This window comes from Camelus dromedarius, chromosome 11, assembly GCF_036321535.1.
Source record: "Camelus dromedarius isolate mCamDro1 chromosome 11, mCamDro1.pat, whole genome shotgun sequence".
Lineage (NCBI taxonomy): Eukaryota > Metazoa > Chordata > Mammalia > Artiodactyla > Camelidae > Camelus > Camelus dromedarius.
In genome coordinates this window covers 67311545-67324842 of record NC_087446.1, presented here as the reverse complement: position 1 = coordinate 67324842, position 13298 = coordinate 67311545, and the positions used below count along the sequence as shown (strand labels likewise).

The following is a 13298-nucleotide window of genomic DNA, read 5'->3' as shown; positions in this document are numbered from 1 at the left end:
TCAAATATATCATATATATGAATATTATAAATATTGAATATGCATCAGAAATAAGCGACACTCTTTAGTATTCAGAGTTGATCCTTCTAAAATATCTGTCATTCTGACAGCACATTTTTATTAAGCACCTCTTGGGTTCTTTTTATACAAGGCGTCTAACTCTCACAGTCAGACAAGTTAAATGATATTACTCAAATTTCACAAATAAGGAAATGTACTTAAGCCATGAAAACAACTTACATATTCACCATCAAGAAAGAAAAGAGTAAAGATTTTACTTATAATATTCACTGACAATCTTTTCTTCCATATTAAGACTACATAAAACCAATTCAGTCTTTGTAAGTATTTCTGTCAATAAGGGCCACTAGAGAAAAACAAGTAACATCATTAACAGTGGTTGGACTTTCAAAGCCCACTTCTCTTTGGCACTATAATTGTTTTTAATGTTTTTTTTTTTGTGCTAACAGACCACTAAATTAAAAAAATTAACTTTTTAAGTAATTACCTGAGAATTAAACATTTGTGAAAGTGTACAATTTTAATTTATGACACTCTGTCTCACATTCTCACTGGTGTCTCTCCTTTGAAGGCCTCATAAGGCTGAGATCACAAAAATCGGCCATTTATGGAGTCACAGCAGTTCGGGTAACCACTCAATGGGAGGCTGATTAGAGGAGCAATTAAGAATGCATCCTGTGCAGCCTGGGTTCCAGCACCGAGCTAGCCACCGCCAGCTGGGTGTGATTTAGGACAAGCTGCTCCATCTCTCAATCCCTCAGCTGCAAAAAAGGAGACACTGATACCTACCCTCAAACACCTGCTATGAAGTAAAACATGAGGAAAGCATTTTAGTGTTAGGTAGGTGTCCACTCAGAGCGAGTTTGGTCATTATGATGATGAGGATGGCTGTTAATAAATTAAGCTAGACCAAAAAGGAGAAATCACCTTAAAGGAGAAACATTTTAATTCAATCAGCATTTCCTTTTGGATGGATTGCAGAAAGTTCTATTGATGTTTTTAATAAACCAAGTTTTGTCCATTAATTATAGATTTACAGGTTCATGGACAAGTCTCCAGAAAAAGAATTAGAGGCCTCTAACTTCTGAATACTAAGAAAGTAAATTAAAAAAAAAATCATTTGGGAGATTATACCTCATTTGGGAGAGTATGTGCTTAGCATGCATGAGGCCCTCACTTCAGTCCCCAGTAACTCCATTTAAAAACTTTCTTTTTTAAGAAATGGAGAATTAAAGCAAAAAGATGGAGGAATACAGAATTTTTTAGAGACTCATCTCAGATTTAAGATGGGGAGAAAACATCCATTTCTCAGAGGAAATCTTGAGAACTATGTAAACAGGATCTGAGATGTCTAGTCTTCTAACATTATTCATGAATTCATATTACCAAGTCTTAAAACTACCTGATAACCCACAGAGGTGATACTGATCGTAACACCTGCCAACACGGATCGAGCTCCCGCTAGGACTGCTCTGTTCTGACATCTCTGCTCCTGAGGCCTGACCAGGCTGAGAGCACTAAATTCGGTCATTCATGAGCATCTCGTGTAAGTCCTCCATGTGTGCTTCTAACTCTCCCCTCACCAGCCCCTCTGAGGGAAGCACTGTTATCATCATCCCCACCCGCAGATAAGGCCACTGAGGCACAGAGACTAAACCTTTCCAGGTCACATTGGCATTAAAGGACGTCTGTATTTCTGCTGTTTTGCTTTTGACAAAGTAATCTGAGATATCAATTCAAGGGAGACTGTTAAATAGTCAAGTCTGTCAGGTCTTCACCTCAAAGAGCAGATACTATAAATTCCTGATGTAGGATGAGGCTGCCGCCACAAACTGACTCAGCTTGAAATTAATATCCAAGATGAAGCAGCGGATTCATGTAAATATTCACGACTGTCAACTCCGCTCTCGGGTCTGGGCCCTTCACTGCCTGAACGGGGGTGAAATCCCCACCCGTGTCAGGGAGGGACGCGCAGCTCTTCCGGGACTCACCCAGGATTCACGGGCTGTTTCCCCCCACAGGCTGTCCTCAACGATTAAAAAGCTCTCAAGATTTTTACACCATGCAAAACTAAAAGACATTTCTGCAGATGGAGCACTTTCTCAGGCTTAAACCTTTTTTGCCTACACTCAGCAAGGGGCAAAAAAAAAAAGAAACATGACTCTACAAAGTCTCTGACCCTCACCACTCACGGGAGTAGAACGGCCACAGCAGCAGATGAGTCTTCTCATTGCACGATGAGAACAAAGTAAAGCCGCCCCAACAACAGGCACTCCCAGAGACAGAGCTCAGCAGTCTTCTGCACACTCACAGTTGTGCAGCCCTCACCACCATCTATTTCCTGAACACTTCATCACCCCAGAAGAAACCTCCTGTCACTAACAGTCACTCCCTAATCCCCCTCCACCCAGCCCCTTTCAACCATCACCTGCTCTCTGCCTCTGCATGTGCCTTTTCTGGGCATTTCAGATCACTGAAATCAACAATATGTGGCCGTTTGTGTCTGCTTCCTTTCACTTAAAATGCTGTTTTCAAGGCTTGTCCATTTTGAAGTGGTATCAGCATCTCTCTCTCTCTCTTTTTTTTTTTTTTTGAAAACGTTAAAGTTTATTAGAAGGTAGTAAGTACTATCAAACAGAGTACGGTGGAGCATAAGTGATTGGGTTTCAAAGGGAAAAGTGCGGGTTGAACAGTCAGGGAGGAGTTCCCAGAACAGGTGGCCTTTTTCATTTTCCTCTTTATTTGTTTTTTCTTTTTTATTCACTCTTACATGTGAATAATGTTCCACTACATGGAGATACTACATTCTGTTCTTCCATTCAGCAGCTATTTATGGACGAAGTCCAGTAGAATGAGTGTAAGAAGTGACTACCATGGATGGCATTTAAGCAAAGGGCAAGACGTGCTTTCAAAAAACAAGCCAACAAACAGAGGCACAAGGAAATTCAGTGCGTTTCTGAGCAAAGAACATGCTTGCTTCGGCAGGACTACCGTGCAGGGCTGGGGCGGATACTGGCAAGAATCACGGTGAGGGAGTCACCTGAGAAGACTCCCCACTGCAAGCAGCTCAGCCAATTCTCCCTCACCCTGTATTGTTAGAGCCATGTTTCTAGGGTACTCTTATTTCAAGTAATAGTACTTTAACTGCACATCTGATCATCTGCCTCAGACCACATTACCTAGAAGCCACAGAAAATCATTCACTGTCCGGAGCAGCTCCAGGACATAACGGTGATGGATCAGGGAGTCCAGCAGCATTCCAGCCTGCAGGCACAAACCCCACATGTGCCCTGGTGATGTCCGGAAAATAAAATGCATGGAAATATCTCATTGCTGGTACACGACATCTGCCCTCAAATTGCCCCAAAATCATGCTGGCAAAGCACTACTCAAACTTTTCACTCCAAAAAAAAAAAAAAAATGCTAAGAAGGCAAATTTAGGCCCTTCCATTAAAAACCAGCAACCATCACTGCCAGTATCTGAGCTGGAATTCTCCTGACTTCAAAAACCACCGCGCACTTTTCAAAAGTGAAAGTCATATATGTATTCCACGTAGATGATATTACAGTAGGATTTTTCTTTTCAAAATTTCCAGTTGCAACATTAGCACAAGAAAGTTTATGTTTCAGCTTTAAAAAAATCAATTATCCTCCACTTTCTTAATTTTGAACCTATTATTATTTTATAAAGGGAGCTATGCTGCATATTATAAACCAACTGTTTGGTTTCTGCAAATAAGACCTTTATGGCCTCACTATTTCAGAGCAAACTTTAATGATGTTTTGAGAGGTGGGGCCTGGGGCGCTCACTAACAGCTCTTTAAATACTGACAAGTATGTGCTCTTAAGTAATGCAAAGGCTCTAACTCCACACTAGCTCAGAAAGCAAAGAAACTGCACCAAAGACTTACTTTAAAATTTTAATATATTCCTATTGTTTTGAATATTAAAGTTCTTAAAAGATATGATTTTTTTTGAGAAAGCCAACAGCTGTATTAAATTTCCTCTCACCAAGAAAGCAATCTTTATCAAGAATAAAAACCCCTATAGAAATCGAAATGACGGGACGTTTCTAGCTAAGTGAACATGCAGATCTGAACACAAACCTAAATCCTATCAGATCTCACTCGAACGAGCTCAACAAAGTCCTGGGCTACCCTGGAACTTAGCTCTTCTTTTCCAAAAGCTGGCTGAGCTAAGATCATCACACAAGGCAGGGAAGGAGAGAAGACGAAAGTCCACCTGGCAGCCTCCATCTGTTTTCTTCCAGCCAAAAGTCGCCTCTAGGGTCGCCCTGCTAACAAGCCCTCCCCATAAGGAAATCCGGCATCCACACTGCCCCTGCCGTCCCCAAGCAGTCCCGACGCCTCTCTCCCAGCCTGTGAATGTTCTTCTAATGACCCCCCCCGTTGGTGGCACCTTTCCCCTCTTCCCTGCTACACACACACACACACACAGAGCCACAGCAGTCTTCCCAAATCACAAATTTGATTACATCACCCCCACTTCAAACCCTTCAGAGGCTCCCTGGTGGAATTCTAGCCCCACCCCAGACACTGCTTGCCCAGCCTCACCTCAGTACACAGGTCCCCAGTGACCTCAGGGGCCCCCTGACTTGCTCCTACTTCCCACTTGTCTCCAGGCTCATTTTGACTGTTTCCCAAGGAAGCCTTCCCTCCTTCCAACTACCACAATTTGTTCCTCTATTCCTAGAACATTCTAGGCTAAGTCAACTTCTGACAATGCTAAGCTCACAAGAAGCAAATACATTTTGCTTACTAATGTGGCTCCACCCTCTCCCCTAGACACACAGAAGTGCACGTGTTATGAATAAATGAATGACGGGGTGGGTCTCAAAGGGACAGACATACCTACTCTCACCCGTCCCGACCCTTGTGTCTGTAGAATATCAGAAGAAAAACCAGAATTACCTTTCCTGAGGGTCACTTTCTGATGACACCCTTCACTGACTACTGTGTCAGTTCTAGTAAATCCCAAGCTCTTCCAAAGCCCTCCATCCCGGACTCTCTCCAGTGTCCTCACCAGCAGGGGCACCTTCCACCCTGGACCACACAGGGCACTCTCCCCGTTTCCCCACGCCAAAAGCCTCCAGGCATCTGCCCGGGCTGCACCTGCCACCTGAGCCACATTCTTGACTACTTCTCCTGGCTGACACTCTGTCCTCACAAATGAATGTAGAGTCCATTTCTTCCAGGAAGTCCTCTCTGATAATGTCCTTTAGGTCTTGGTTGGGCTTCATCTATAGCAGCAGTACATGGTGACCAACTGGGTGTTTGCCCGCTCCTTTGAGACCACGAACTCTTGGGGGCCACGTGGGAAGGAGTGAGAGATTACAAGAGGGGTGCGGGAAGCAAAAAGCAAAAATCACAGCCCAAGTCCCAAATTCAAGGATACTTTCTCAGGAAAAAGTATAAACAATTTCACACGTGTGCAATTTGGCTACTGTTTTTGTGGCTTGTGGACAGCAAGAACTTGGTGTTCTAGTCCAAAACCAAGATTACATGCAAAGAAATGTATATATTCATATCCAAAGGAAACCAGAGCTGCTCAACAACAGTTTGCAGTTAGAATTGAAAGGAACTTTGATAAAGGCAATCTCTCTCTCTCTCTTCCTTCTTTTCTGGCATCATATAATTTTAGAAGTATTTGCGTGACCAAGAGATGGCTACAGCCCGTGATTCTTCACTGAAGTGTTTGGGGCTGAGGAAGACCAGATTACATTCACTGCATAAATGCAATCACACCAACACACTGATAGGTGCCGTGGTGGTGGAGATGATGTTCCAAAGCAGGCAACCTTATTCTGTAAGAGAGCTCTAAATAGAAAGTAAGAAATGCAATGTTCTGTAGTCAATTTCATTTGCTATATGGGTCATTAATTGATAGTATATATTGTCTAATGAAACCCAAAAATAAATTGTCAAAGTCGATTTTCTTCATCTGACCATTTTATGCTAACTTTGGATATTAAACCCTCACTCCATAAGTAAAACTCAGGCCTACGCTGCAGCATAGTTACATCCCGTGGAAGAAAGCCGATCAAGGGAGAACTGGAGAGTTTCCCTTCAGAAGCTGCTAAGTCTGGTTTTGCACCTGTACGTGATTTGCAACCACGTCATCGAGAATGGAGAAAACCTAACAACTGTGGGGCGAAAAGCACTGCGGTGCTTCAGAAAAATCAAAGAACGCTGAGCTTTGTGAAACAGTCCTGAGGCACTTAAATCGTACTTTTTCTGAAAGGCTCCAAAACTGACCCAATTCACCATTCCAGGTTCAACAGGGAGGTACCGGAATTAGTAGAGAAAACATGCCCTTGAAGTCTGAGAAGGCCTTGCTTGAATTCTGCTGCAGCATTTACTAGCCACTAAACGGACCAATTCCTTAACCCTCTGAGAATGCTTCCCGATCTGCAAAAGGGGGCTGCCACCGCCCACCTGGGAAGCATGGATGTGAATTCAACACGCAAGTAGGGTGGCCGACTGGTACCTGACACGGGGCCTGGCTAGTTTCCCTCCGCTGCCCTTCTCCCCCTTTAAACTTGCACTGTTCCCCCGGTAAGGATCAAAACCACGGAACAGAATGCCCGATTTTTCTGTGTATCCCCGGATACATGACTTACCCTTAGGAGGCCAGAAAAACTGCTTCCTCCCCAGTCACTATCAACGTTCTTAAGATTCTGGGTATTTTTAACTCTATTTTCCAGGGAGACTATTCCAGACCTTTCCAAGCACCATTCTCCAGGTTGGCTCCCTTCCCAGCACCCATCCTTTCTCACTTCAGATACTCTGTATGATTGCCTTCTGTTCATGGGAAAGCGAGTCCGGTAGGGTGTGGACTCCCAAGGACTCCACCCTCCCTCACAGGTGAGTGTGACTACCTTCTGCCCACTCCTCACTCCAACTCCAGCTTCTAAGAAGTCTACCCTCCAGGACCCTGCAGACTCTGCATCTTCCCAAGACACACACGTGGCCACGACCCTCCCTTCAGATTTCTTCCTGGCTGGCCCTGCACACACCCCAGCCCCTTAAAGATAAATGGCATTAGGCTGAAAATCGCAAATGCCGCTGACTGACACACCAAAGCTGCATGGTCTGGGCTTTCCTCCAACCCAGGCAGGGCCCTGCCCCGCCTCAGCCTCAGTCTGCAGCTCTCGAGATGATGTAATTCACATGCAAGGCTATGGACACCAGCTAAGAATGACGATTCCCAACGTGTATCTATAGTCCGGCTCCTTCACCTGAGCCACAATCTCATAGACACGAGTGCCTCTTTGAAGTCCTAACTTGGATGACAAATGGCATCTTAAAAATGCCTCATGTTCACCATTTAATCTGGAATTCGATTCCTGGCAGGTACCTCCCAGACTCCCCATTTTAGTAACAGCCCCAGCACCCAACTATGTGTTTGAGGTCACATTCAATTTCCAATGTTCCCTCCCCTAATCCCTGCCCTGGAATCAGTCCTATTATTTCCGTCACTAAGCCCATCTCAAATGTGGTTCTACAGGGACCATGGCCGTAACCCCCCAAGTTCACAGCATGGTACACTGACTAACAGTCCTCCGTAGGGTGCTCCCTGGAGGGGGAGGCATCTCCTGCCGCTGGTCACCTCAGAAGGCACTGGATTCTCACAAAGGAGGCCCAGGAGAAGGGACTCAAGGTTCTCCCGTGGTCTGAGCTTTGAAGGGCCCGAGGTCTGGGGGAGCTCCTAATTAGCAGACACACTTGCCAGTGAGCAGATGAGGATGGAGGAACCCAGGCAAGGCTGTTCTCACTCCAACCCCTGGGCTCTCGGGAGCCACGGGAAAGGCCTGTGTCCAGGGCACAGCCCGGCCATCACAGATCCCAGCCAGCATTAGCCAACACGGACAGCCTAGACTCCATCTAATTGTGACACTTACTTCTGTTCTGTTCCCCACCCAGAATGTGATGGACTCATTCAGATATTATGGCCTGTCTCAAGCGATACAAATTCAGTGATAAATGAAGTGCCCACATTTGGACCAGAGCATGAAAGGAGAAACAAGGCCTCATGTTCAGCATGATGGTGGTGGCCAAACCCTTCCACCGAGTGAGATGAAGCATGATGGGGGTGAGAATCCAAGGTCCTAGGTCGGCCAAAACATCTTCCTTCAAGGTTGGCTGGGGTGTTGCAGACTCCCTACCGCAAACTAACTACACGGCCGTCAGTGGTGGACATCAGCTGCAACAGACACGGAGTCAGATATTTATGCCAACATGGGTTAAAAGTAAAGGCCGGGGCAGGGAGGCCTGCACGGCTGCTGAGGCAAAGCACAGACCCGGCTCTGAATGCCCACTGGCTGGAGAAGAGAGGAAGCTACGGTCCCCTTTAGCGGTCGCTGTGTCAACAAGATCCAGGTGAGCCAGCTACTTAGGAGAAGGCCATGTTTTCCTGATACTCAGAAAAACCAGCCTCGTAAAGGGAACACAAGAGTGGCATGGATTTTAGACCCACTTCTGCCCCTTTATGAAGGCAAAGTAAAGTAAATGGCACAGGGATGTTGAATGCAAAAAAAAAAAAAAATTAAATAAGTAAACGGTGACTGCTTCCTCCAACAGCGTCCCCTGCAGCTGCACACCCATGAGCCTGCCACTTTCTCACCAGTGACCGCTGGCCAGGAAGTGCCATCACGCACGTCACACTGTGACAGCCAGGAACCGCGTGAAGAGCACGTTTGTGTAAAAGCAGGAATCGAGCAAGATGCTGCAGAATTTCACTTTACAAGTTTAAATACTCCATGAAAAGAATCCCTCAGCAGCCGCCTAAATCAATTCACATCTCACTTCTTCAAAACAATCAAACAAATTTAATAAGGGCGCATTTGTCACCAAATATAAGGAGGACCAAACAGGTTCCTCAAAGCAAGGATTTTAACAGGTATCAAACACCAGTGGGTGATGTGCTAACAAAGCAAATATTCCAAAAACTTAGAAAATAAAAAATGACTAGGATAATACATGGATCAAGGCAACTGTTAAGTTTTTGCTCTTTAAAGCGATGGAGACAGTACGGAGGGCAATCTGGATATTTCCAATGCAGGGTGTGCACAGCCCACATTTTCAGACGCAACAACATGCTCACTGGGCAGTACAAGAGAAAAAGAATAAAGAAAAAGGAAAAGAGGAACAAGAGAAAATTAGAAACACACAAGAACAAAAATGATTTTGACAGCATGTACAAGAATTTATGTGAGTGTGTGAGGCCAGGGATGCTGGGACGGTGAGACCCACACTCACCTCCTGCTCCAGGGAAGGCAGGGGCCTGAGGGGAGCGGTGCTGCCGGAGGACCCCAACGTGATCAGCGCCCCTAACCAAAACTCCACCTATATGCGTCTAGGCAGCTTTTGAGCTACAAATTGTGGTCGCATTTCAGGCTGGACAGTTTTACTCACTTCCACCAAGAGTAGCAGGAGAGAATTAGGCTGTTCCTGTACCAAAGCTTTGTTTAAAAAATTAATGACTGTGGAATAGTAAAAGAAAAAATTGAGTAAAAGTGACTGGAGGAGAATGTGCTTGACCCGAGCTCACTGGCCACGTTATCTCACTGACGTTAAGATGCTGGCTGAGCCCTTATGGTAGCAAAACAGACAGACCCACCAGGAGGGAGGTTTAATGCACTGCTGTATTTTGATGCCGAGAGCCATGCCTGGTACACGAGGTTCTGGGTAAACAATGGTGACAGTGTCAACCACTATGGGCTAAGCACACATCCAGCTACTCCGCCAAATCCCAAGGGCAGACTTCAAATGGCAAAAACAAGTTGGCATTCTCTGGTGGGTCTGCAGAGTCAGAGCCAAGCAGTTGCTGAGCAAAAATGTCACCAGTGCCTCCTATGACAAAAGAGGAGACACTGGCCTGGGGCTGGGGCAGGGCTCTAGGCTTCCACTGCTCACCAATCAATCTGTCCAGGGGGAGAAAGTGGTCTCTGTGTATGTTGCACCTATGCACCTACCTTGACTGACACCTGGGGGCTCAGCAGGTGGTGACATGTGAGGTGAACGGAGCCAGCCTCGGTGTAGCACAGTGCTGGCAGCTATGCCCTCAGCAGTGCCCAGGCTCCTAAACCTGACACCTCATCTCCAAGGAGCAGAAGGGGAGTGCGGGCATGAAGATCACAGGGCCCTGTGAGGACAAGTACAGGCCATGACATGACTTGCCCCTTCCTTAAGCCATAGAGTTATGTCCGGGAGGAACAGAAAATTCATCCAGAGCCCGCTAGGCACCTCACACACGTGGGGGACTCGGGTCCCCTGTGCCTATCACTCACAGGGCTGGTCTGGACATTCTTTTTATCAATTCTCTGGCATCTTCTCCTCCAACTTACCAATAACCAGAAAGTAGAATCTGATCTTAGTTAATTTCAAGAATCACAGAGCACCGCCTCCACAGTGGGCCCGGCAGCCGTGCCAGGTCCTCCGACCGTCACCTGTCAGACCGCCATGAGTACTCTCCAGACTCAAGGCCTGAGGCCGTAGGCCGTGGGCACACAGCTTCCCCCACTCTCCCCAGCAAAGGGGGGACCACCTCTCGGCAAAGGCATGTCACCCTCTTCTGCACGAAGGACAGCACTATAGATACACGGGGAAACAGAGCAGATGGTGGGGGGTTAGGCAGCCCAGAAGAGCTCGTCTGTAATTCCGAGACAAAGTGAGGCCGTTGACTTAATCACAGGGACAAAGTGAGGATGAACATTTCCCTGCTCTTTCCCATACTCCGTGATACGCCTTTCCCTGCATAAGGAGTTCATTCGGAGGTCCCTGGCGGTGATTCTGATGTAATAACATGGCATGCTGGCTGTCGGGCAGGAAGAGAGGGCCTGAGCCGAACAGGTGCTGGGCCTGGGAGGCAGGAGACACCGGCTCCAGCCCCAGCTCAACCAGCGCCTCGTTCTGCCTCTCGTGATTCAGCATCTCATCTACAAGAAAAGGGATGAGACTATCTAAAGACAGGCTGCCCAACATAAATGAAATGAGAGCCATGTAAAGAAAGTTTCCCAGTTGCCACATTTAAAACGGTAAACAAAGAAACAAACCAACAAACAAAAAACAAATACTAGAAAATGATTTTAAGAACAAATCTTAACCTACTGTATGTAAAATACTATCATTTTGACATGTAATCAATATAGGAAGTGATAAGATAGTTTACATTCTTTTTACTAGACAAGTCTCAGCGTCTGATGTTCATTTGACCTACAGCAAATCTCAGCTCAGAGCAGCCTCCTCCCCAGCTCTCCTAGCATCAGTGGCTGTGGCTAATCTATTGGTCAGCAACTCCAGGGGTCCCACCAGGGTCCTGGCTGAAAAGCTGCAGTAAGTGTCCACAATAACCCTAAAAGGATCTCTCTGAAACAAAGGCGGATTCACTTTTAAATGTCTGTAAAGCGGCGGGCTGCACCTCCCTCCACCCTTGGCTACAAGAGAGTCCTCTTCCTTGCTGATCACTTTCTGGATGTAGGGAAGAAACCCGGCACACAGCCAGGGTGGACTGGCCTCCAGGTAAACTTACCTGCTTTCTGTGTCCAGTCCCATGATGTCCTCCTTCTCAAATGGGATGCAGAGAAGGAGGATCTTGTCCCCAGAATTGTCGGATGCACCGTCCAGCCACTTGGACTTGGGCAAGATGAAGAGTGACTCAGTGAAGTCGTCGATCCTCTTCTCCACCACCCTGCAGTCCTCGTAAATTGAAGGCCACTTCGGTGCGCGGCTGCTCGGCCACCTCCCCATGCAGCAGAAAGTCAAAGAGCTGAGAGTCATAGAGCGTGGTGCCATACAGCTCCTCTGCACGTGGAGCTTTTCGAAGCCTTGGCCGAGAGGCATTCAGTAATGATGACAAGGCCCAAGACCTTGCGGTGGGTCTGGAAGTCGCTCCACACATTCTTGGGCGCATAGTGGTGCCTGTAGTGGATACAGTTTGCCCACTGGGAGCTGCACGGACTGATCTGACTCACCAAGGTGATTCACTTATAGATGCAAAAGAAATTCTCCTCTGAGATGATCCCCACGTGTTCGACCACCACGGGGAAAGTCTGGTGGTCCTCAGCACACTGCACGTAGTCAGGGATGCTCATGCTGCAGGCCCTGACGAGAGGGGAGAGGAGATCGAGGTACATACTGTACTGTGGGCTGCAGGTCCATCTGGGTTGCGATGACCTGGTGTGTACCAACCAGAAGGCAAGGGAAGCTCAAGTAAATCCGGGGGTACAGTTTGTCCTCAGAGTCTTCAAATGGCTACCGTAGCTCGGATCACATTACCCAGCTTTTGGTCTAGGCTTCCTGCCCTGCAGAGAAGGGTCATTTCTTGTTTTCTGTTTCCAAGCACCTACCAAGGCCCTGATGCAAAGTCACTGCTGAAAAATGCTGAATAAGGAAGTGAACAAAGGAAGTGCTTTTCCCAACCTCCTTCAGCAGAATATAAAGAAAAGGACTACAGTGGGATCAAAAGATCTGGTTTTCTATCCAATTTATTTGAACTCCTAAGTTTCAGAATAATGGATAAGAAAACTTGCCTTGGGGAGAAGGGTACAGTTCAGTGGTAGAGCACGTGCTTAGCATGTACGAGGTCCTGGGTTCAAACACCAGTACCTCATTTTAAAAAATGAAACAAATAAATAAACCTAATTACCCTCCTGAAAAAATATTTTTTAATTCAAAATTCAAAAAAAAAACCTTGCAATTGACACAACATTGTAAACTTGACTATACTTCAATTAAAAAAAAAATCTTTGTCTTACATGAAAATATCTGGATTACAGAAGTTTGCAAATGTAAAATGCCTAGGGTACCACCTGCATAAAAAGGGGTGACTGTAAAATTTAGTATCGCTCCTTTATGAGCTATATTTCCTTTGGGGGGGTTATAACTTCTTAGAGCTAATTTTCTCAGATTAAAAAATATAAACATTACCTGATTCTCAGGACTGCTGAAGAATCAGATAACCCTATGAAAGCATCTGACCCACAGAGGTTACTCAATAATATTTGTTGAATGAATGAATAAACCAGCAAAAGTGAATGCTGCTCCCTGCCACAGACCATCATAATGGTACTGCCTGGAAATCCCAAGCCCACGTTCCACCCGTCTCGACACTAACCATGTGGGTGACCTGGTCAGGCCTGTGTGATTCTCTAAGCCCCAGTTTAATCGTGAATAAAATTAGGGCAATAAAACAAACCTCAAATTGTTAGTGAGTCAGTAATGAATTGTACCCCAAACTTTCAAGTTGGAACCATTAAG

General features: G+C 46.0%; 1 long non-coding RNA gene across 3 annotated transcripts in view; it reads right to left on the bottom strand.

Moving 5' to 3' along the window:
* Window positions 1-13298, bottom strand: part of LOC135322427 (uncharacterized) — a 36773-nt gene that overhangs the window by 20310 nt on the left and 3165 nt on the right. For 2 of the 3 annotated variants that reach the window (XR_010383002.1, XR_010383003.1), the window contains exon 1: window positions 11572-12530. This is a non-coding gene — a long non-coding RNA (uncharacterized LOC135322427). Of the gene's footprint in view, window positions 1-11571; window positions 12531-13298 lie in introns of those variants that run through there. The other variant, XR_010383004.1, reaches the window with a different exon arrangement.